At 51.1% G+C, this 25,008-nt stretch overlaps 1 long non-coding RNA gene across 1 annotated transcript in view; it reads right to left on the reverse strand.

Annotated features, from left to right (window-relative positions):
- Window positions 1-2,278: 2,278 nt before the first annotated feature.
- Window positions 2,279-25,008, reverse strand: part of LOC146868643 (uncharacterized) — a 28,058-nt gene continuing 5,328 nt past the window's right edge. Inside the window, exons 2-3 of the long non-coding RNA XR_014963173.1 lie at window positions 3,020-3,080; window positions 2,279-2,414 (exon numbers count right to left, since the gene is read on the reverse strand). This is a non-coding gene — a long non-coding RNA (uncharacterized LOC146868643). The remainder of the gene's footprint in view (window positions 2,415-3,019; window positions 3,081-25,008) is intronic.

The raw sequence follows: 25,008 nt of genomic DNA on the forward strand, positions 1-25,008 counted from the left end.
CTGGCGCTTAAGCATGCTGCTGCTACCACTCCATCCACATCTCCGGCCCCTGAGATGTGACTGCCACACAGTGCTGGAGACAGAACACCACCATCCACATGTGAGGCACCTGAAACAGCAGAGGACAAAGATGCGGATGAATCTGGCCTCGTGGTTATAAGGAAGCGGTAGCATCCATGTCCGCCATATGGCCTGTTACTGCTTGGTTCTGCCCTCAGCATCATCCCCTTCCACTGTCCCCCGATGCACTCTGCGACACTCCCCTTGGACCTCAACATGGACTGCCATATTCTGTTTGTGCGCCAATGACACAGATATCAGACTGAGAACTGAACTACTGATGAACATGTCATTCCCAGAAGGACTCTGGCTGGCTCGCCACTGCCCAACGCTGCAAGGTGGGTTTTGCATGGCCCTGTACTGCTCCAGCTACGACACTCCATTGAATGTGCATTAAACATTCATTTACCCAACGAAGTGTCATGTCTATGTTCTTGCAAGTGTGGAGGTATGGATGCATGTAGGTTCAATGATTGCACCTTACGTCCATGTTGCCTATGTTGTGGGACTTGGGTCACAGGGTGACACATTGCCGATTTCGTGCCGGGTGGCGCCGACACTAGAATGGGGAAACACGCATTTGTCACTTCCTTGTCCAGGCCAGAACGGAAGCATGCACACAGCCCCGGGGTCATTGTTCACACCCTTACGCTGGACAGCCCACTCCGCTCACGTTCACAGGGGACGACGACAACGCTACATGTCCCAGGTCTTCACTGTAGGGATCTGCTGCTCACAGATCTAGTTGTCTGCATGCCACAGCCACTCCCTCACGGCTGGTTCCCACCCACACCACACCCATTCGGCACCGGCGTCACAGGACATGTGACCCTGCCAATAAAAAGGGCCTGGTGCATGTCCTGGATGCCATTTCAACTCTCCAAATGGGTGTGTTCGTGTGGGTATCTGTTATGCATGAGGGCCTAGGGCCCTGCCACGTCACATTGCCCAGTGCCGGTGGTGACATGATGGCGTCCGCACCACAGGACCCAATCATAAAGGGTCCATGGCTAGCAGTGCACAGACTTGGTGGCACCGGATGCACTGCGGCAGACACAGGCCACCACCACGGGACGGTGTCTTTCGGTGCACTGAGATAGGGGCACCTCAGTGCTGAGCGGGTGTGCAGCCCTGCTGGACCGCAGTGTAGGCCTGAGCCAGCAGGCAGTGCGTGCCTCCTGCCACGTGACGTCGCCTCGCAGTTCGCAGAGTTTGTGGCACCTATTGGGCTGAGCGGGTGTGCAGCCTGCGATGATACCCTGTGCACTGATGTGTTTTCTGCCATTGCAAAATCAAGATCCAGAATCATGTGTGTGATCACCGTGGCTGCATGATGTGGAGGGTGCCATGGTCATGGGCCACAGACTTGGAGCTCCCACCGGCATGTGGTGGGCCCTTCTGGAGACACGCCGGTCGCGGAAGGTGAGCAGTAAGGCCTGGTCACGCAGGGGCAGGCAGTCTCCGCTGGGCGGTGGGAGGGCTGGGGTGCAGCAGCCTGTGTGCGCAGGGGTGGGCATGCGATGATGGCGTGTGCTACTGTATGGACTCTGCCATTCATGTCTCTGGCAACTGTTTCAGATGAGTGACCTGGGGGACTGCAGTGTTTGCCGGCACATGGTTGGAGACACACTGGTGGCTGCAGGTGAGCAGTGGGGCCTGGGTCTGCAGTGTCGGCACTCTCTCGCCCTCTGCCTTTCTCTCCCCCTCTCTTTCCCGCTCTCACTCTCTCTTTCTCTCTCCCTCTCTCTTTCTCTCTCCCTCTCTCTTTCTCTCTCTCTCTCTCTCTCTCTCTCTCTCTCTCTCTCTCTCTCTCTCTCTCTCTCTCTCTCTCTCTCTCTCTCTCTCTCTCTCTCTCTCTCTCTCTCTCTCTCTCTCTCTCTCTCTCTCTCTCTCTCTCTCTCTCTCTCTTTGTCGCTCTCCCTCTCTGTCCTTTGATGGGTGCATTTTTTTTTTTTGCGAAAAACATATAGGAAACTCCCTCTATGGTAGGTTGATTAATTAAAATTACATGTGACAGTCAAAGGACCAAAACGACTTAAGAATATAGTTGTAATTTTTCAATTTATTATACAAATCTGCAAAGTTATACAAATATTTATAAATTATCTATCTTTCTTCTCATGAGGATACATGTCCTTTGATTCGATTCTTTGTACATTCAATTGTACATTCATTTGTACATCTGTAATTAATTACATACAATTTGTATGCGTGCTCCAATTGATAATGGACACAAGAAAAAGCGATAGGGAAATAGACAACGGATACCAAATCTAATTTTCTAGCATGGCTAGATATAATCTACGCGCGTTTCGGCGTTGTGCCTTCATCAGGTAGCCATGTTTTCATAATTCCTAAAAAATAATGAAAAAACAAAAATGACCTACAATATACATAAACAATAAGAAGGTCAACTGACTGAGTTTCACATGTATATATACCTACTCAATATCAAATATTCACAAATATACAAATATACATATTCCATTTATACATAAGTTGTGATGTCACAGAATGCTAAGGTAGAATAGCTCTCGGCGATCTTACATCCCCGAGATACCAGAAATTTGGGGAAGAAAAGGTAGTAAGAAATCCGCGTTGAAATCAAAAATGATTATCGCTGATCTCAAACGTAATTAACCCCCTGTACTTCCTGCCTATTAATCGTACAAGAGATGGAATAATGCATGTATCCGCATTATGGCGCATGCTGCTTTATCAAAAATTGTGCCACTCTAAAAATACATCTTATAACCCCTAGTACCAAAACATTTGACAGAGAGCCATTTACCTTATCGTGGAAAGCCACACATTTGGTAGGTAGCAGGTGAAATCTAAATATAAAGCAAACCCCGAAGAGATCTAAATTAGAGAGAGTGGCCTACTTCGGGACCTTATGTGAGGTGTAGACAATGCAAAAAGGGTAAGGAAATTAGGATAAGGAAACGGGGACACTTACCCTGTATTTGGAACAGTCAATAGGAATAGGGGTGCGTGCTTGCTTGACGTAGCAGAGAATTCTGAAATGATATAATATGTATAACTATATGTCACTAATGAAGGTGAAATCAATATCTCAGTATGCAATGTCGATCATGTACTTGCTGAAGGAACTTACATCCCGCAAATCATGGCAATTTAAAATAGTGTCTCAAAAATCTGGTTATGTTCAGAGACTTGGTGTGGCCCGAGTTTGAATTATAACGGTGGATAAATGGGGCCGAAATGTGGATCAGACTATGTCCGTAATGATAATCGGTACACTTATCCAACGACAATAACTTACTGCATATACTGCAGTCTATCTCAAAACCTACACTCATAATACCCCTCCATGATGCTGTCTGCTCAGGGCTAAATACTAAACGATGCGGAAGTAAACGTACCTGATATCGTGCGAGTCTTATATTTAAAAAAGTTTAGTCCATAGCGTTCCGTTCACTGATACAATAAGAATCTCCTCCAAATGTGATTCCGTACTGGAGGGGCACCGCACTATTGCTGCATCGTCTAGTCGCCGAGCATCGTGATCGCATAAAGTCCTGTCGCCATTATTTGAAAAGTTTGGAGGGTAGGTATTATTGGCTGTATATATGTGCACGTCCCAACCCAGCTTGCGTGACGTGCTGTGAAGAGAGGTGGATGTGCATAAAACGTATTGGAAACTAGCACAAATTTGGGCGCCATCTTAGCCGAGTTCCATTCTCTTCGGTAAAAAGGCCGAATGTGAGATCTGGACATTATTGGTAGCGTGCGAATATCTCTTATCACCAGATGTTAAGGTATTGTAAGTGAGACCAACTTAATTCAAACCATCCATCCTGGTACGATTGAAAATTATCCGAGCCTCCATGTAGTATGTTACGCTGTTGTTTAGAAATCAAAAATAAGTTTACATGAGTGTATATATATCCCCCGGTCACAACCAGACTTGTGTGACGCATATCAATCAAAAGTCGACGGGCGTCAGATGCAACGTAAATATACGCACCGTCTTAACCAGATGATAGAAATCGGTCAAATACCGAGTATAATTCATCAAAGTGTAGTGTACTATAAACACTCAAACCATACAGATATAAACTGCTCCAAAGGGTAAACTAAGGTGGATAGGACCTACTATATACACACAAATCGGCATAGAGTGCTGAAATTTGCCGTAACTAACCCGCACTGTGTACTGGTGCGCGGTCTAGTAGTGGGAAGGGCGGAGCATGGGAGGAGCGGGAGGAAGAGGAGGCGCCAGGAAAGGAAAAGGCAGTTAGAGTAGGGACAGCGAGGTGTAAGGAAGGAATAAAGAAACCTCCGTGAACGTCCCGTGTCTGTCATCATTGTGGGGGTGTCGCAGGGGAACACGACAGCTGGCGACGAGGGTGGGATGAGCGGCAGGCTCTCCCGAACCCAACGAGTGAAAGAGCCCGCCGGAGAACGAGTGGCTGCAGGAGACGGCCAGAGCGCTGACGCACGCGCGGTGCACCCGGAGCCTGACCCAGGGCCTGCAGGCAGAAAAGGAGAACGCGAGTGAGAAGGGGAAACCTAAATCCTGCTCAAGGGTCCCCCCCCCGCGAGACAAGTGCTCCGCAAAAGCGACCTCACTGCATGAGAGCCCCCCCCCCCTGCGCATAAAAAGGAGGATGCGCGCGTGGGCCTGAGCAGCAGCAGCAGCGGTGAGGCCTACCTACCTGGTGCCAGCTGCAGCCTCACGGAGTGGGTGAGTGAAGCTCCAACAGCAGCGCTGCAGCAAGCAGGAAGCAACGGTCGAGCCTCGTGTGAGGCCCTGTGTGTGTGGTGATCCGGAGGCCATCTTAAAACCAGGCAACCTCTGAGGGACACCCTTACTAAAGTGAATTGGCGGCCATCTTGAAGTCAGGCGCCAAGACAAGTTCTCAACAAGCACAAGCAAAAGTAAATGTGAAAATAAACAAGCACAAGCAAAAGTAAATGTGAAGTAAACAAGCACGAGCAAAACAAAGACAAGGGAACAAACAAGCACAAGCAAACTCAAGACAAGTTCTCAACAAGCACAAGCAAAAGTAAATGTGAAATAAACAAGCACGAGCGAAACCAAGGCGAGGGAACAAACCAGCACAAGCAAACTCAAGACAAGTTCGCAAAAAGCACAGGCAAAAGCAAACAAGAAATAAACAAGCACGAGCAAAAGCCAAGAAAATTTCGCAACAAACACGGACAAAAGCAAGCGAGAAACACAAACAAGCACGAGCAAAGTCAAGACAAATTTGTGAAAGCACGTGAGCCGACAGAAGGGAGCTGAGCCGAACACACAATGTCAAACCACGGATCACCGACACGACAGGAAGCGAAACCCATCGTCATGGGGCGCCCTCCGGAGCCTCTGGCGCTCGTCGTCGGTAGCAGCATGGGTCCTCGCTGGGAAGAATGGATCGAGGACTTTGAGGACTACATCAAAGGCTCCAAGGTGCTCGGGGATGAGGATCGGCTAATTGCACTCCGCAATCTTGTGGGGAAAGATGTCAGCAAGATGATCAAGGAAATTCCCGCTGCGGAGGCAGGAACGTACGCCAAGGTACGTGAAGCCCTGGATAAAAAGTTCATACACAAGAAGAATGTGGACTATGAGAGGTATGTGTTCCAGCGGGCGCGTCAAGAGAAAGATGAAATAATGGGCGCCTACATAACGCGACTTCGGCGGTTAGCGCGTCACTGCAACTTTGAATCGTTTTCGACGGATGACGCCATACGCTTGCGCGTAATTGACGGCTGTCAGTCAGAGACCCTTCGAAGAAAACTACTAAAGAAGAGTCACACCCTGGACGAAATCGAAGAACTAACGAGAGTGCATGACCAGGCCGAGGAACAGGCCAAGTCCATGGAATCAGGGTGCACAGAGCGCAAGGAGCTTGTATGTCAAGTGCGCACCAGTCGTCCCCGCCGAGGGTCGAAAGAGCGCGAGCGACACGCCCGACCATCATCGCGCCGTCGCTACCCAGAACATCGGCGACCAGACTCGGGGAGGAGGAGCAGGCGGCATGATCACGCAAAGAAGGCGGCTGCGAGACGATGCTACAGATGTGGGTATGACTTTCCACACAGCGGAGCATGCCCGGCTATGGGACAACAGTGCCGCAAGTGTGGCCGAAGCCATCACTTTGAAGCTATGTGCGGGGAGTATCGCCGTGAGAAAGACAAGAATGCACCTGAGTCCTCGCGAAGCGACACCCGCCGGCACCATGTGCGAGCAGTGCATGACCGCCAGAAGTCATCATCAAGGTCCTCCCATTCCAGCAGGGAGTCGCGGTCGTCCAGGTGGTCAAGGAGATCTCCATCTCGAGAATCTGGGTCAACATCAGGCGAACGAGAGTACTCGGTGGAGTACGCGAACATGATCGCTGACCCAGACCAACTCAAAAAATATCCCCGACTGGACATCAGTGTCGGTGACCATAACACGAAGTTTGTGATGGACAGCGGGGCGTCGCTGAATTACATCCCAGTGACAGAATACAAGAAGATGAACCCTCGCCCCCGACTGAGCCCTGCGCACGTCCGTGTCTACACCTGGATGTCCAGGAAACCACTTCCGTGTCTTGGTAAGTTTCCAACTGTACTGAGGCACCAAACGACATCAGTCCCAGCGGTGATACATGTCATAGAGGGGCCGGAAGCGGACTGTCTCCTCAGCCTGCCGACGGCCGAACGATTAAGACTGGTAGAAATTCTCTATCGCGTCACCAATGACAGCGACATCATCCACAAATTCCCGAAACTGTTCACAGGACTTGGGAAAATGAATAGAGGCCAGATCCGCCTGCATATCGATGAACAGGTTCGACCTGTTGCCCAACATCCTCGGAAGGTTCCTTTTCACCTTCAGCCGGCTGTGGAAGATGAACTACAAGACCTCTTGACAGCCGACATCATCGAGCGTACAGAAGGCCCCACGCCGTGGGTGTCGCCAGTGGTGATTGTCCCAAAGAAAGGAACTCCGGGGAAAGTCCGACTCTGTGTGGACATGCGCATGCCCAACACAGCCATCAAGAGAGAACGCCACCCAGGACCCCACTTGAGTGACATGATAGCCGCACTAAATGGTGCGTGAGTGTTTTCCAAACTAGACCTCAACAAGGGGTATCATCAACTGGAACTCCACGAAGACTCTCGGTATATCACAACGTTCGCAACGCACCTGGGGTTATTCAGGAATAAAAGGCTGAATTTTTGCATATCATCAGCTGCCGAGATATTCCAAGAAGCCATCCGGCAGACTATCCATCATATCCCCAACACACTGAATTACAGTGATGACATCTTAGTGTATGGGGCGAACATTCAAGCTCACGACACAGCCCTCGACCGAGTCTGCCACGCCCTCTTGGAAGAAAATCTAACACTCAACAAAGAGAAATGTGAATTCCATCAAGCAAAGCTGAAATTCTTCAGGCACATCTTGGTGCGGGGATGAAGCCTGACCCAGACAAAGTGAGCTCGCTGAACGACACCAAGAGCCCACGAGATGTCAGCGATGTGCGGTCCTTCCTGGGAATGGCGAGCTACTGCTCACGGTACATTGAAGACTACGCCACTCTCAGTCACCCCCTCCGGAGGCTGACCAAACAAGGCCAGGCATTTGAGTGGACTCCAGAGTGTGAGCGAGCCTTTCAGGACATCAAACAGGCCGTAGGGAAAGCTGACAGTTTGGCGTACTTCAGCCCGGACCGCAAGACCGAAATCACAGTGGACGCGAGCCCCGTTGGTCTAGGTGCCATCCTGGCTCAGTACGATAAGGACACTGACCAGCGCCACATAGTGGCCCATGCCAGCCGAAGTCTTTCCGAGACAGAGAAGGCCTACTCCCAACCCGAGAAGGAGAGTCTCGCGGTAGTGTGGGCCTGTGAGCACTTCCACGTGTTCATATACGGAAAACATTTCACCATGGTGACGGACCACCAAGCGCTTGTCACCATCTTTGGGAACCCGCGTTCCAAAATGCCACCCCGTATCGAACGCTGGGGATTACGTCTGCAGGAATACACATTCACCATTGTCCACAAACCGGGGAAGTCAGCCAATCCAGCCGACTACATGTCAAGACACCCCGAAGCCTCCCAACGTCCCACTCCATCTGTGGCCGAGGAGTACATCCACTTCGTAGTGGACCAGGCGCGGCCGCCGGCTGTTCCTCTAGAAGTCATCCAACAAGCCACCTTGCAGGACGAGCTGTTGCAAAGGGGGATCCACAGGGTACAATCACATCGGTGGCGACAGGACGACGCACTTGAAGAGAGCGATCCGCTGAAGCGTCAAGAGCTGCAGGCGTTCAGAAATGTGAGCGAGGAGCTATCCATCACAGTGGAGGGTCTGCTCCTGAGAGATCACCGAAAAGTCATCCCACAGCAACTACGTCAGGGAGTCATTAATCTGGCTCATGAGAGCTATCGAGGCGTGGTTGCGACCAAGAGAGCCCTTCGCGAGCGTGTCTGGTTCCCGTTTCTTGACAAAATGGTAGAACTTACTCTTAAAGACTGCCCGCAATGCCAAGTGGTAGGGCGCGGTGATCCTCCAGCCCCGCTTCAAATGACACCACTACCATCGGGAGTGTGGCAGGAACTGGCCATGGACTTCTATGGCCCCATGCAGTAGGGCAAGTATGTGCTGGTGATAGTTGATGAATATTCGAGATTCCCCATTGCCCGATTTTTCCCTTCCACCGGAGCAGCTGCCACGCTTGCCGTCCTAGACGAAGTGTTCGCAGCCTGGGGAGTACCCAAAGTGTTGAAAACGGACAATGGTCCCCCGTTCAACGGGCAGGAGTTCAGTGACTTCATGAAATTGATGGATGTTCGACACCGGCGGATAACGCCGCTATGGCCACAGGCCAATGGCACTGTCGAGAGATTCATGGCCACTCCCAAGAAAACATTCCAGCAGGCAGTGTTTGACAGAAGAGATATGCAATCAGCCCTCAATGACGTGCTCTGTTCATACCGAACAACGCCGCATGCCACCACAGGCAAGTGCCCCTCGACACTCATGCTGGGGCGCCCTGTTCGGACACGGATACCTACCTGGGAAGGAGCTCTATGACCAGTGTCCCCAGGTCGTATCCATCAAGAGGTGGTGGCTGCCGATAGGGCCTGCAAAGAAGGCATGAAAACGTATGCTGACGGCCGGAGGCGAGCTCGGTCGCTCTCGTTCCGAGAGGGAGACTGTGTAGTAGTTAAGCAGGAGCAATGTAAGAAAACGGATAGTAAGTTTCGAGCAGAGCCCCTGACCGTCACTCGACAGAAGGGAACCATGTTGACGGCAGAATCGGACAGTAGGCGCATCACTCGAAATGTTTCTCACTTTCAAAGATGTAGCTCGGCTCTGCAGGAAGCACTGGAGTCGCGGCTAGAGTCGCCAAGAACTGAGCGGACTGAGCAGCGACGTGCAACTGCCACTGACCCGGAGGGGGAAAGTGGAGGCAGCCCCATCGCGGCAGCAGAAGGCCGGTCTCTCCGACCGCGACAAACAATTCGCCAGCCACGACGGCTAATCGAGGAGATGTAAATACTCTGTGAGTTTGTTCTGTTAACAAAGGGGGAGATGTACTGGTGCGCGGTCTAGTAGTGGGAAGGGCGGAGCATGGGAGGAGCGGGAGGAAGAGGAGGCGCCAGGAAAGGAAAAGGCAGTTAGAGTAGGGACAGCGAGGTGTAAGGAAGGAATAGAGAAACCTCCGTGAACGTCCCATGTCTGTCGTCATTGTGGGGGTGTCGCAGGGGAACACGACACACTGTGATGTGTAATAATGGGCGCCTTCTTCCCCAGAATATAGAAGAAAATCTCGAACGACGCCCAATCCCATTAATTCAGTTCTAGACTCGACAAACTTGTCCATGGCGAAAAAACTCAATTATATATCTTACTGTTGATAAATAGCTGGTTTGTTACAGGTGACTGCCATGCTATCAAACATACTGAATATCTTTGTCTGATATTGCAAGCATGGTACAGTCATTATGCTGGTAGACGGGAGTATAATGTTCATAGCAATCGGTAAAGCCCTCAACATTAGATAACTCCTGTAAGATACTCAAGTAGAAAAGTGTGTTTGTTCAAAGGATTGTGGTACAATGGATATTGCTAATTGTTGTTGAATCGTATTGCTTGACTCCAGGGGATTTCGTTATTCAGACCTCTTTTGTAGGTATCCAAAGAAAAAATCCAAAATACCTCCCTATGTTTGCGAATTTCTGTGCCTGTGGGGCCATTGGTATGGATTTTTTCCAGAATTAGCCATTGTATGTCGTTTGTAGTGTGATTCATTTCGACGTAGTGTTGTACCAAAGGGGCTTGTAGTTTTTGGGTTCTAATGGCTGACCTATGCTCTGTGAGGCGGGTTACCATTGAACGCAAAGTCTCCCCCACATAGGTCTTATTGCATGGGCTCGTAATAGCATAAACTATGTTGGTTGTTTTGCAGTTGGTAAAGCTTTTCAGATCTCCACTTATGCCATTAACTGAATACTGTTTGGTTTCTACGACAAATTTGCAGGCTACGCATGACATGCATTTATAATTTCCTTTCAGAGTAGTCAATCCACTCAGAGTTGTCTGGGCCATTTCTGTGGGAGCTTTGGTCATACGAGAACGTGTGATGAGATCCTTAAGGTTCTTGTTCTTGCGGTATGCGAACATAGGTTTTGCTATGTGTTCTGATCTGTCTCTTGTTGCGTTCAAAATGGGCCAGTTGGAGTTGACAATATGACGTATTGTATCATTCATGGTAGAGTGGCGAGTGATGAATACTAGACGATTATACTGTTTTGGGTTTTTTGGTGCAAGTAAATGCTGACGGTCGTAGTACTGTGCTCTTTTGTAAGAGTCACGTATCAATCTTTTTAGATAGCCCCTAGTGAGGAATTTAGCCTTCATAACGATAGCCTGTTTGTCATAGTCAGTCAAACTTGTGCAGTTCCTGCGCAAGCGCAGGAACTGGCCAAATGGAATGGTGGTTTTTTGTATCTTAGGATGGTAGCTCGTAAAATGTAACAAAGTGTTACGCGCAGTTGGTTTCGTGAAGAGATCAACTGTCAATCTTTGTTCATTTGCTTTGATTGTAATGTCCAGAAATTCTACGCTGTGTTTATTGCTGGTTGATGTAAAAAAGATATTTGAATCACACAGATTTAACCACGAGACAAACTCTGAGAGTCCTTCTTCGGTTCCATTCCAAACAAAAAAGACATCGTCTATAAATCTAGACCAACTCGTAACGGACTCACTGAATGGTGCTATGTCATTATGGACATATTTGTGTTCGTAATGTGCCATAAAGATATTCGCTACTGTGGGGGCACAAGAAGCCCCCATACTGACACCTTTTGTCTGCTGAAAAAGTGTTTTCCTGTAAAACAATGTTCAAACAAGACAAAATAAAGTTTTTGGGGCAGTCTATATTGAATGTCTCAATGAACCATACAACGGCTTCTAGTGCCGCTGTCTGTGGGATGTTACTATACAGGGCCTCTATGTCCATAGTGACCAAGATTTGTGTCATATCATTAAAAACTAGATGTTTTTTGATGGGTGCATGACACACCTTCTTATCTGTCTTTCTGTCTTGCAGGCTGTGACTTACGGAATGCCCGGAGAAGACCCACAGTGACTCTTCATGATTGTTTTTATTTGTTTCATCTGTAATAAAGGTTTTGTTTTGGTTATATGATGTGGATGTGTGTTTCCATTTTTATGGCCACACCTGTATGTTCGGTGTTGTGGTTGTGCGACTTCAGGCGATTTGTTTGGGTCACGGTTTCATGGGGTTGATGTGCATTCTCCTTGTCAGGAGGAAGGGGGGGGTGGTGGGGTCCGGGGGGGAGGTGTTGTTGCCCTCTTGGTGCTCCGGGCTGCATGTTCAGTTGCTCAGGGGCATCTGTTGTTCTTCATGTTTGGCTATGAGCTGTGCTCCCTTGGCTGCTGCCGGTTGTCGTCCGACTTTGCACCAGGTCAGAGCAGGTGTTAGTTTCCTGCTGCTAACGCGCCTTATCGCCTGTTTTGTGTTCTTATCGCAGATCAGGCTGGTCGTTGAGAATGTTGTGGAGTGGTGTTCCCGCGGCTTTTTGCTTGGGAACGCCTACTCTGCATCTCATTAGCAATAGTTGCCGGGGTCATCCGTGGCGATGTTTTTTGAGGATGCTATCGCCGGAAAACTGGTGGTATCGGCTCTTTGGGGACAGTAATTTTATCGTGACTTTGGCTGCGATAAAGTGCAGATAACTCGGCCATAGTTCCTTGAGAATATGCCCCATGTGTTTCAAGAAGAAGGAGAAGAAAGAAAAAGGGTCGAGAAAGTGAAAGTACAGCTTTATTTCGAGACAGGGACTTGGAGAGAGGAGGGACAGTAAGAGGGAGGCATGGTGTGTTTATGATGCAGGGAGAGATGAAGAGCAAGAGGGAAAGGAGAGATATTGATATTGTGATTGAGGGAGAGGCGATATCTGGGTGGAGTAAAGCTATGGGGGAAGCACCACTGAAGAACTGAGAAAGTAACAGAGAGAAGTGGGGCTCAGAAGGAGGTAAAGATATTGGGAGACTAATGGAGGGAGAGGAGGGTAAGAAAAAAAACTTTGCAAAGAGAGAAGAACAGTGGGACAGAAAGGGAGCCAAGGGAAAGATTGCTTTGAGCAAGCATCATGTGAAAGAAGCGCAAACAGAAAGTGGAAAGTAATGTCCCTGACATATGAAAGGGATTATTGGGAAAAGAAGACCCAATGTCTGGTAGGGGGTTTCCCTTTTAATGATGTGGTGCTCTACTGTGGATGTGGCACAATGTGCTGGTGCGCTCCTATGATAATTTATCGTAATACAGTGTCTGGTGCACTTCTGTGCAATATTAGGCGATTGCCAGATTGCTCCCAGTTGGCGGTCACCACGTTTCCAGTCCTGGATTTTCATTTGACACCCTAAAGCCTTCTGAGGGTTGTAGCCTTTGTTTACTTCACTGGAGTCAATTGGATTAACACGCCAGATAACAACGATTTGCAATAGAAAAACCCCAGAATGGTAAGCATAATGTTGTGCTTGCATCGAATGGTTACTCTGGCAGTATTCCCGCAGCAGTGCTGTTCCTTTGGTATACTGTACTGTGCTGTTCCTTTTTCAGTTTTTAATGCAGCTTCGAAATATGGCAAATTTTAACACATGGTGGGGTCCACTCGTTGCTGTGCCTTACTCGGTGCAATGTTGACTCACATCTTCAGTACCAAACTGTGGAATTCTCTCTGCTTGACTATTCGTGCTTCAGCAAATCACCAGGGATGGGAAAACTGCCACCTTTCCACAGAAGGGCCATCACTCTATTGAGATCTGCTGGTTATTAACTTCAAGAACTTCCTTGGTGCTCTGAGGTATGTGTGGTGGCATCTTGGCACTATAAATGATACTTTAACCTAATTATATCGAGCTAATGCAGACAGGAATAATGCTGTAGTTGTATGTATGGATTACCCAGTTTCACAGAGTTCTATGGACAGTAATCTTAAAGGCTGAGACTTGTCATTTAGATTCCTGTAGTATTGTTTAGTAGTTTGTACACCCATGAGTCCATATGCAGACCCCAGTGCTGAAGAGTTTCCCTTGTATTGTTTCTGACTTAACCAATTCAAGTTTTTTTATTAAACAACTGCTATATTTACATTTTTTCACATCAATGATTATAATACTTTAATCGGCTTCATTTCAAATATTTTCAGGGACAAAAATAGAAGTAGTCCAGAGGTCGGGCTTACTTCCGCCACCCACCAAAAAAAAGCCCAGAGGTCAAAGGAGCCACAGGTCGAAAAAGTTTGAGAACCACTGCACTAAGGGGAAGAAACGGCCTCCTCGTAGTCAAGATCACAACCAAAATCTTCAGGTCCCTATTCCATCTACCTCAACACACGTCAGCTCCCCAGCTGAAGCGGGAAGAGGCCTAACAAAACAAACCTTGGCTAGGCAAGGGGCGTTTAGCAAAAACTGCCAACACACACATCTTCAACTACCATCTATGGCAGGAAATTTACACAAGAGACCACTCCCCAGCAAGAGCCTACCTCGCATCGTCATTGGGAGCTCTTGGTCTAAATTCCCTCTGGGACACTCAGACCAGCTACCTTCAGTTTAAAAACTACAGTGAATAAACTAATCATGGGGCATATTATCAAGCACGGCGCTAAAATTATCGCCGCTTTAGCAACAGAAAACTGCCGCTAAAGCGGCGATAATGGGCTTGATAATATGTTGCAGAGAATTCCAATAGAAGCCCATGTTGACACCAGAACATGGGCTTCTATGGTGATTCTCAAGAGCCGATTTAACGCCGTTTCTTGATAATATGCCCCGAAGTGAGTCTCACTATTGACTGACAAAGAAGCTTTCTCCAAGGGATGCCACACCTGGATGACAATAACCAGCTACACAGCGCTGAAACTCCAACCCTACCTTGACTCTGGGTTCAACACTTACATCAAAGGGAGGTTTCTGCAATATTGACTAGGCGGCCATCCTCTCTTCTACATCAGTCAATGGCAACGCACTGTGGAAAGGGAGCTGGACTGGCTATGCAGGCAGGATCCTGAAACTATGTTGCTCGTAATTTACCTATGTAAATCCACCACGGATGATCGAAAATTCATACTAAAAGCAATGTTTAACAGCAGGGGGTTAGGCCACTGCAGACAGGCCGTCATAGCCTGTTTCATACTGACGGACACATAGCTGAACTGCAGGCTGGTGAAATACATGAGAGACGAGCGTAAACTTGGGAGAACTGCTCTTGGAACTAAGACTGAGGACATAATGAGTAATAAAAAGGGTGAGGAACTTAACTCTCTTTGTACAGACAGACGATCATTGCCTTCTTACTGCATTTTGCACAGCCTAGATACGGCACTGAATGGGCACATACCCCTCTGCCCTTATCTGGCTGGCTCCTCCGGAGGCAACTGACAGCGGAGCAGTGGCAGCACACTACGCATAAGAGTGCCTCGTCTGCTCACATCCCTCTTCGCCAGGCCCCCAACGAAGGAGTCTAGAAACCGCACTGTGTCTGGCCAAGTCTGCCCTCGCCGAGCCTTGTTATTTTAATAAACTGCCACTTTGATAAATTTGCACAATTGCACAGCTAAGTTTACATTTATTTTTTTTGACAACTAATTTTATTGAGTTTTGTAGGTAAGAACAAACAGCACCATTCAGAGCCACCTATGCATCATCAGAATAGGGAGAAAAACACATCTCAGTGACATCAAGGTTACAGAAGGAAATCACTAAAAGCATATCCACGTGTGCCTGAAGAGAGGACCACACCATCTCAATCATCGAGTACCCCGACCCATTTGCCCCACATACGGCAAAATTTCTCAGGACATCCTCTGGCCACGTATAGAGGCCGCTCCTGCGCAGCACAACCAATCCACCCCCCAGCACCAGCGCCCTGGAGTGGGAGGAGCAGTGTCCAACCAATGAGCAGCAATGTCCCTCTTGGCGACCACCTGTGCTGTGTTAAGGAAAAGTTTCTCTGCCCTAGAGCCGTCCAATCCGTCAGTGACTCCCAACAGGACATGTATAGGATCGAGAGGCACCTCCCACCCCAGGACCCCCGTCAGGTCTTGGGTTAACAATTCCCAATATCTCTGGATCGCAGAGCACGACCAAACGATATGGTAGAAATCGGCGTGGGGGTGGGCACAACGGGGGCAGTGAGCATGAGAACGAAGCCCAGCACGGTGAAGAAGCAGAGGTGTGAGGTAGGCGGAAATTTGGACCAGGCGAAGCCTCGCCGATACCCCTATCGTCCTAGGGGCATCAGGGCGTCCCTCCAGTCTTCATCCTCCAGCACCCCAAGCCAGCCCTCCCACCTCTCGCAAAGTAGGGAAAGGGAATTAGGAGTGTTGTTGGTAAGTGAATGGTAGATCCAAGAGACTCCACCCCTCCTCAAGTCCCCAGTCAGAACCTGTGCGTCGGGTTGGCTATATTCAGGCAGGGGCATGCCGTACCGAAAGAATTGAGAGGGATGGAGGGAGTGCCTGGCCTGTAGGTCCTGAAAGGACCGAATGTAGGTACCGCTCCAGACGTCACCCAGCAAGGTTACCCCGATGAGATCCCATTGCCAGAACCCCGGTAGGGAAGCGACTTCACGAAGTCTCGTGCCACACCACAGGGGAGTATAGCGGGTCAGCCTGCCTGTCCATCGAGTATGACGCAGTGAGGCATGCCAAGCCAGGAATATGCCGCGCGTGATCTCAGGAAGAGCTCAGGGGGGATTGCGGTCCCATAAAGCACCTCCTGGATAGAGGAGAAGCCCAAGAGATGAAGTTCCAAGCGATACGCTGGATCGGACCAGCCGCCATTGAACCAATCATGAATCGTGAGACGAGTCGCTAGGTAGTAGAGGCAGAGGTTCGTCATTCCGAGGCCCCCGTCAAACGGTGGGATTCGGCACTGGGCCAGGGCCAGCCTGGACCTCCGTCCTCCCCAAAGGAATTTGGTGGCCATACCGTCCACATCCCGGAACCAAGATCTGGTGAAGGGGAGGTGGGTGTTCTGGAGCATGTACAGAAAACGGGCAGGATCATCATTTTGTACAGGGCAATCCTGCCCAGAGGGTTTAGAGGCAGTGTGCGCCATTTAAGAAGATCTGCGCGGACCTGCTTAACCAGTGGGGTGACATTGAGTTCCCATGCAAGGTCAGGGAGGAGGGAAACCCAAATCCCCATGTATTTGAAAGACAACCAGCGAAGAGGGATCGAAGACGCGTGTAAGGGGACAAGGACAGACTTGGCCGGATTGAGCCGCAAGCCGGAAGCTCGTTCAAAAATAGCCAGTGCCCGAAGGCAACGAGGTCCCGACCGGGTGGGGTCCGCCAGGAACAACAACACGTCATCCGCGTATAGCGCGATTTTGTCCTCCGCTAGACCGGGCAAACTCCAGCCAGTCGCTGCGGACAAGACAAGCGAACGGCTCCATTGCCAGAGCAAAGAGGATCGGGGAGAGGGGGCATCCCTGCCCCGTGCCACGTCCAATCGGGAAAGGGCGGGATAAAGCGCCATTGACGAGGACCTGTACCCGGGGACGGTGGTAGAGTAGTCTCACCAGGTTACGGAAAGGAGTACCAAAGCCCATCTGCTCCAACACCGCTTCCAAGTAGCTCCAGTCAACGGAGTCAAAAGCCTTCTCAAAATCAATAAGGAGAAGGGACAAATATGGAGGAAGCATGTGCCGATTCTCGAGGGCGAGGTGAAGGCGGCGGAGACAGTGTCTGGTCCCTCGGCGAGGCATAAAGCCGCATTGGTCGGGGTGGACAAGCTGGGTTAAATGCGGCCGTATGCGATTGGCCAATACGGAAGCGAAGATCTTAAGTTCCGTTTTGATGAGTGAAATGGGCCGATAGTCCAAACAACACTGCGAGGGGGGCTGGGACTTAGGAATCACCACGATGGTAGCAAGATCCGTCTCTGGCCGGAATGAGCCACACTCCATTGCTTCCCTGTACATCTCCACGAGAGGCGGAGGCAGGGTATCGCGATAGGATGAAAAAAACTCCTGGGGGAGCCCGTCCGTCTCAGGAGTTCTGCCAGCCGCCAGGCGCGAAATGGCGTCTGCTACTTCTGCAGGTGTAAGCGGAAGGTCCAATGCGGCTGTGTCCGAGTCGCTAAGATGAAGGAGAGAGAACACCTCCCGTCAGAGGAGGTCAAGGAGAGAAAGATCAGGCGGACACACCGAATAGAGGGTAGCATAGTGGGAGGCAAAGCATTGGGCAACCGCTGCCGGGGCACGGTGAATCGTTCCATCTGTGTCTGTCATCTCAGGTATGATGCGGTTTGCCATAGGGTAGGTGGCGAGGCGGTGGAGTAGCTTCCCGTTTTTGTCTCCCCAACCGTACACTTGAGCCACGGACGAACACCAAAGGAGCTTGGCAGCCTCCATAGAGGTCTGACGCATCTCGTCTCGTAGGAACTCCAGCCTCCGCTCCTGGGCAGCAGATCTCTCGGCAGGGTTCAGCACCTCAATCAGGGCGGCCTGCGCCTCCAGGCGTGTGAGCTGGGAGTCACGTGCCGCGCGAGTAAGTTTCAGCCGGCCCTTAGCAAACCCCCTAATAGTGGCCTTACCGGCCTCCCAAAGAGTGCGAGAGGAGGACACCGAGCCCTGATTAATGGTAAAATAGCTGGTAAGTTCGGAACCAATGCTGTCCCTGAACTCCTCGTCCTGGAGAAACCAGGCGTTGAGTCGCCAGAGTGGTCGGAAGGCTGGGGGAAGGGCCCCTACATGAAGTAGCACTGGGGAATGATCCAAGAGGCCCCTCGGGAGGATAGATATGGCCTGAAGCGATCGGCAATCCTGAACCGGCAGGAAAGCATAGTCGAGGCGTGCATGGGTGTGGTGAGAGGCAGAAGTGTGGGTGTATTGCCTAACCGTCGGATGCCACAGTCTCCAGGCGTCCCCGAGCCCCAGGCTGGCCGCCCATGAGGAGAGAAGACCGGATTGGACAGTCCTGGAAGCAGAGGGAGGGGATGCAATGTAAAGAACAGGGTCCATAATGGCATTAAAGTCGTCCCCACCACTGTCAGTCCCAGAGGTAAAGCCGCGATCAGCGGGGTAAGTCCGCTGAGGGTAGGGGCCAACAGAGCAGGAGGGGAATAGACAGACAGCAAGTTTAGCGGCCGATCCCCGAGGGTCCCTTCTAAAAGAATAAAGCAGCCCTGAGGGTCATGTGTAACCTTACGCGCCACTTGGGGAAGCGCACGATGCACCAGAATTGCCACCCCTCTGAATCCCCTACAAAACCCAGAATGCCAGATCGCGCCATAGCCATAGCGGGCAAGGAAAGGACAGCGTTGGCCTAGGGTTTCCTGGAGCATGAGTATGTCTATCTCCTGGCGTTGGGCGTATCACAGGACGGCTGCGCGCTTGATTTTGTCCAGCAGGCCGTTAACATTCCAGGCCATTAGCCGGAGCAATGAGAGCACGCTGGTATCGCCAAGGAGGAGGAGGCCATGGGAGAAGCCGGATTGCAAGGCAGTTGAGCTGGGGTAAGAGGAGTGCGGAAGTTCCCAGCGCCCGAAGATAGAGTAGCGTAGTGGTGTTTGGGATGTGTCCCCCCAAGTGCTGTGGATCAAAGGTGGTGCAAAAGATAATAACGTTGAAGAACAAACCAAACAGGAGCAAAGACTCCAATCCCTCCCATCCCCCCACCCCACACTTCAGGAACGGAAGCATCTGTCGCCCGAACATCAACAAAGCACAGAAACACCAAGCTAAAACACTTGGAAACGGGGCAAGACGTGGATGACCCCTCCTCTTAGTAGGATGTTCATGTCTATACCAACGGAGAACATGAGTGACCAGATGGGGAGTTAATCTTGAGCTCAGCCACAGGTCTCGGGCGACCCCGACCAGGAACCTGGACATCGCGTGGGAGGCGAACATCACTGCGATGTGGTCAGGCCGGTCCGGTGAGAAGAGTCAGACTGCGGGAGAGATCAGTATCCGGAAGATCAATCGGGGAAGGTCGAGGCGAAGCTGAACTGGGGTCGGGCGGCCCAAGGAGCCAGAGCGCCCCCCGGCCGGAGAGGTCCCCCCAGAAGGCCCCTGCGTGTGATCCCGTGAGGGGCCCGCCGGGGAGACAGAGCATGTACGCATCCGGCCCCTGCACCTCCCCGAGTGCCTGCGGCATGGGCGGAGCACACGCATGTCCCGCCGCACCTCTCTGGCAGCAGCAGGCCGTACACGGTCCTGGGCAGGCAGCCGCAGTGGGCGTCTCTCCGTCGCCCACGTCCATGCCTCCTCTGGAGACTCAAAGAAAAGGGATTTGTCCTGGAAGATTACACGCAGCCGCGCCGGGAAGAGGAGCCTGTATTGAATGTTAAGCGAACGCAGCTTCTGCTTGACCTCAGCAAAGGAGCGACGTTGAGATTGGACCTCCCGGGTGTAGTCAGAAAAGACCATTATCGTCAGGTTCTCGTAATTGAGCAGCTGCTTCCTCCGGGATTCGGCCAGGATAGTGTCTCTGTACCGGTAGTTGAGGATTCGCAGGATGATAGGTCACGGAGGGGCGCCCGGCTTCGGCCGGGGAGCAAGCGACCTATGCGCCCTCTCGATCGTGAACCAGGGGGAGAGCGCGCCCTCGGGCATCCAAGAGCGTATCCAACGTTCCACAAACTCCGCCGCCGCCCGACCCTGCTCAACGCCCTCCAAAAATCCCAACAGGCGAAGGTTGTTAAGGCGGGCACGATTTTCCGCATCCTCCGCCCGCCGGTGGAGCTCCTGAGTGTGGGATTGGAGTCAATTCACCTGAGCCTTGAGCTGCTGAAGGCCATCCTCTACGGCAGACACTCGGGACTCCGCTTCCTTAATCCTGGTGTTGGCGTTGCGAAGGTCCTGCCAGATTAGTGTTATGTCTACACGGACCTCAGCAATTTTACCCTCGACCGAGGACTGCGACGTCTGGATCGCCTGAAGAATCACGGAGAGATCCGGTGTGGCAGGAGCGCCCGCGCCAGCAAGTCCACCGGCAGCCCCAGCATCAGCGGTGGTGAACCGGTCTATCCGAGTTTGGGTAGCCGGGGTCTTGGGTACCTTGTCCCGGACCATGGTATTCTCCAGACAACACAGTGACGAGACGACGGCTTCCTCAAGACAATCCAGACAGTCGTGAGGTAGGGAAGAGGACCCAGGATGCAACCAGTCCCTTCCGCCCGCGTCAGCCAATCGTAATCCGCAGGGCCTCAGTGGACCTCTGATAAGGGTGTCCGGGGTGGCATCGGCCACGGGGTCCACAGCGCGGGGGGCCGAGGCCTGCTACGGAGGTGGAAGCAGGACATCACGGCTTCAGAGGACAGGTGCCTGAGGACTGGGGGCCCGTAGCCAGGACCCCCCCCCCCCGCTGCCCAATCCGTGCGGCCGATCAAAACCCCAGGCAGCGGTCGCAGTCCAAGGGCCCGCACCAGACGGGTGCACCGGGTCAGATGAGCGGGTCGGGCAGTTGAAACAATGCCAGCCCTTCCCAGGGAGAAAGAAAGGCCGGCAGAGCCACTGGGGCACCCACGGCTCCAGCCCAGAAGCCCAAGCGCCACTGCCAGAGGTGGCAGTCGAGGATCCACCGACCCTCCGGGGCTCCTGGGGGGATGGGAGGGGGGTACAAGAAGCCCAGACGGGCACCGAGCTGGCCCGGGCCGCACACACCTTCACCCCCCTCTGCCACCCGATTGAAGGCCGATCCCCCTCCCAGAGGCCCGCACCCCTGTGAACACCTCCTCACCTCAGTTGTCGCTTTGGGGGGAAAGGAAGGTCCCTCAGCGGCTCACAGATATCAGCGCCGCGGGGTCCAGATCCCCAGGAGGTTCAGGCAACGCCCCCCATTGTCGCCGTGACCGCAATGCAGCGCCCCAGGCCGCCGAAGGGGTCACAGGCAGCAGCAATCCAAGCCGGACCTGGCCATCATCCAGTCCGCCCCGGGCATTCACAGTGGCTCAGGAGGGGCCAACCGGAGCAAGGCGATGGCCCCCTGGCGAAGGCAATTCACGCTGTCCACAGCAGGAGGTGGGATGCACACAGCCCCTCCGTAGGCCAGTCAGGCAGGGCCCGAGACAGCTCCAAGTAGCTCCGGGCTCCCGTAATGCAGGGGGGAGCCCAAGAAGGCAAACAGGCATCACCCCGGCTCTGCCAGCCGCAGCCACCCCACCAGTCACAGCAGCCGGGCACAGGAGGCCAGCAAGGCAGCACCCAAGGAGACGGCAGTCCAGAAGGGCCCACATTGCGGGTATCGGGATCCCCAGCGGAGAGACACGGCCAAAGCCGCTGCGAGGAAACAAAGGGACCGCAGCACCCTGGTAAGTGGAACAATTCCCTGGGACCCTGCTTGAGTAGCCAGCCGAGGCAGGAATGAGCAGGGAGAGGGGGCAAATCCAAGGAAGATATGGTCCAGCTGGAAGGACGTACCCCACTCGAACTTCATGATCAAGACTGCGGGACGGATGCAGCACCATGCACCCGGTCGATAACGGGCCACTGGGCTCTGACCCCTGCCTGGGCGGGCAGGTGCACTGGAGCCGCGCAGTGCCGGGATCCGAGGCAGCCGTGGGCAGGGGCGGACCTCCCAAGTGCAAGGAGGGGCCCGAACAAGCAAACAGGCGTCCCCGGGGCACCCGCAGCTGAATCAGCCACAGCACCCGGAGAAAAGGAGCAGGTCTTCAATCCCGCCGGCCAATGCCAGGAGGCCGGCGGCGGAGCGCTGCATAGCAGGACAGGCAGAGGAGGTGATCCGGCGGAGAGTCAGCGGCAGCGGCGGGAGCCGCCATCTTGTGGGAGGCCGCGAGGAGGGCTGGAGCAGGAGAAGCGTCTGCGGCCCTGAGGAGCAGCAATCAGCAGCGCGGCGGGGGTCTCCGGACCTCCGGGTGAGCAGGTAGGGAGTGCAGGGTCCCCGATGGTATGCGGAGTCAGGACGGATGACGGAGGGGTCCGGAGCACTACGAAAGTGCGATCGCCATCTTGACGTCCTTGGCCACAACCCTAAGTTTACATTTTAATGAGCCCATGTAGCATTTTATGCCTTACTCAAAGCTTATTTTAATGCAAATTAATGAAAAACCGTTATGCTATGACAAACATTGTCTTGGAAAAATTCTTTATTTTTAAGAATTTCTCTGATTTTATTGTTAGTGTAATCGTTTTAATTAACTATGCACTTTATAGCCGCTGCGTTCCCGACCTAAGGACATTTGGGGGCCTTTCACACAATGGTTGGAGCAAGCTACACTGCAGGCGCTGTGACCCGATACTATTCCCTAAGGCGGACGCAAGATGGGGATGGCCGTACTTCTCAGGGGGACTATTTTGGGTGCTGAACTGGGTTGCGATGCCGCATGCGGGCGGGATGGGACGATCGGCTCCTGTATGCCACGCACTTGATAGTGTAGCACTGAGTTCGTGTGATGGTACCCAAATTGTGATGAGCTGCTCGATGTGGAGGCGTATCGTCATTGCTTGTCATATGTACACAATAGTGAGTGATGTTGTTTTAAGTTTGTTTTTGAAAACTGCAAATAAAAAGAATTAAAAAAAAAAAAAAACTATGCACTTTATAAACAAACGACAAGGATTACAGGCTGACGTGTAATACAGTTTCACTAACTAGGAATGATAAACTCTATTGCAGCTGAATGTGGGAAAGGTTTAACCCCGATTAAATGACGTCCCACTCAGCAGGCTGTGCGGAGGCTATCCTATCTTTGTAATGAGTACGAATTAAGGTATGAACCTTTTTCTGCAGGGCAAAGGGGTGGATTGCAATATCGAATTATTACCTGGAGGGTAACCCGGCTGAGCCTTCCTTCCATGCAGAAAGACATTGGATTAGGAAGAAGTGCTCTTACTTACTCTTTAAATAATCAGATCAACTGGGGCGTTGCTTTACCTGCTTAGGATCGCAAGTCCAGCTTTACGCAGGGTTTTGTGCAGCAGTTTTGGACATCAGGGGAAATAAAAACCTAGGACACTGCTGCTGGCTTTTGACTATTCTCTCTTCATTCAGACAAATAGTTGACTTGTATTTTAGTTGTCGTGATTAATGTTGTTATTTTTTTATTAGAACATTGGAATGTTGAGCGCTCCATTGCAGACAATGGAGTGGCTCTGGACTTATAATGGCTGGTACAGGCTTTCTGCTTCAACATTCCAAGTTTGTCTTTTTATTTCTACCTTGTTAACTTAGAACATCCTATCCTCAGTGGGAGAAATGTTCCAATAGCCTTATAGCTCTTCTGCCTCAGGCTATACCAGTTGTTAAAGGCCCTCTCCCTCGTTATAGGCATTTGCCTGCGGTTCGGGCCTATAATTCAGTTCAAGGCCTTTAACAACCAGTATAGCCCTCAGTAGCAGGCTATAAGGCTATATTATATAGACCATTGTGTCTGTATAAACTTAATTTATGTTGGATAGGTAAATAGAGTTGAATGATTAAAGACCGAAAGGTCCAAAGCAACTTTATACTTCCTATTTTGTTTTCTTTTTTTTTATTTAACTTTTTTTTTATTTGATTGAGACAACAAAACCAATTTTCTCATCCCCCTCTCTTTTTCATCCCCAGCTCCCCCCACCCTCCCCCTTCAAGTGTACTGTTAACATGTTCAAAGTGGCAAGTGCCAAAGTGCATTAAACTATACATTGATTCTTCAAGATTCTAATGCTTAACAGCAGAATTAATTAAAGTAACAGTTCTGGACATGTCGCCAAAAAATAGAAAAATCCTAATAATAAAGTGCTAAATACAAGAGGCAATATAATTATAAACAATAGTACGGTTTAACGTGCCAGGCGCCAAACATTTAGCTGTATTCAATCCTCACTTTACGGTCCCAGTTTGCATATATAATTGCATAACGATCGATGGATTTGGTGGAGTTAGATATATACCGAACTTTGTTCAAAGTACTTAGTGCTGGTTAAGAAGAGCTGTTCCGCCCAGTCTGCTACAGGCTTCCATATTTCAGTTCCCTTTCTTTTTGCCTTGCGGCCCCTACACCTGTGTATGGCCTTTTCTAAGTTAAAAGTAGCCAGCAGCCGTGCCACCCATTGCTGCATTGACAGGGAGGGTCGGATCTAGCCAGGCAGAAGCCCATTTTTTGGTAGAAAATCCCTAATCTGCAGGTACTTGAAGAAATCCCTATGTGTAAGACCGAATTTAGATGTCAATTCACTCTATGATCTAGTTCCCTCATGGGAATAAAAGCAACCTATATGTTTGATACCGGCTTCAAACCAGGACTTAAAGAGTATGTAGTTGAAAATATCTGGTAGATTTCTGTTCTGCCATACTGGAGTATGATAATTCACCCTCCCTAATCCATTTAAACGCCGTATTGCTCCCCAGATTTTAAAAGCGGTTAGTAATATCTTGAACCAGACTCTTTTGTAGTTCCCGTAGCTTAATTGGTGCCAAAGGCATCCACAGGC

The sequence above is a fragment of the Triturus cristatus genome, chromosome 1_2 (genome assembly GCF_964204655.1).
Source record: "Triturus cristatus chromosome 1_2, aTriCri1.1, whole genome shotgun sequence".
Taxonomy (NCBI): domain Eukaryota; kingdom Metazoa; phylum Chordata; class Amphibia; order Caudata; family Salamandridae; genus Triturus; species Triturus cristatus.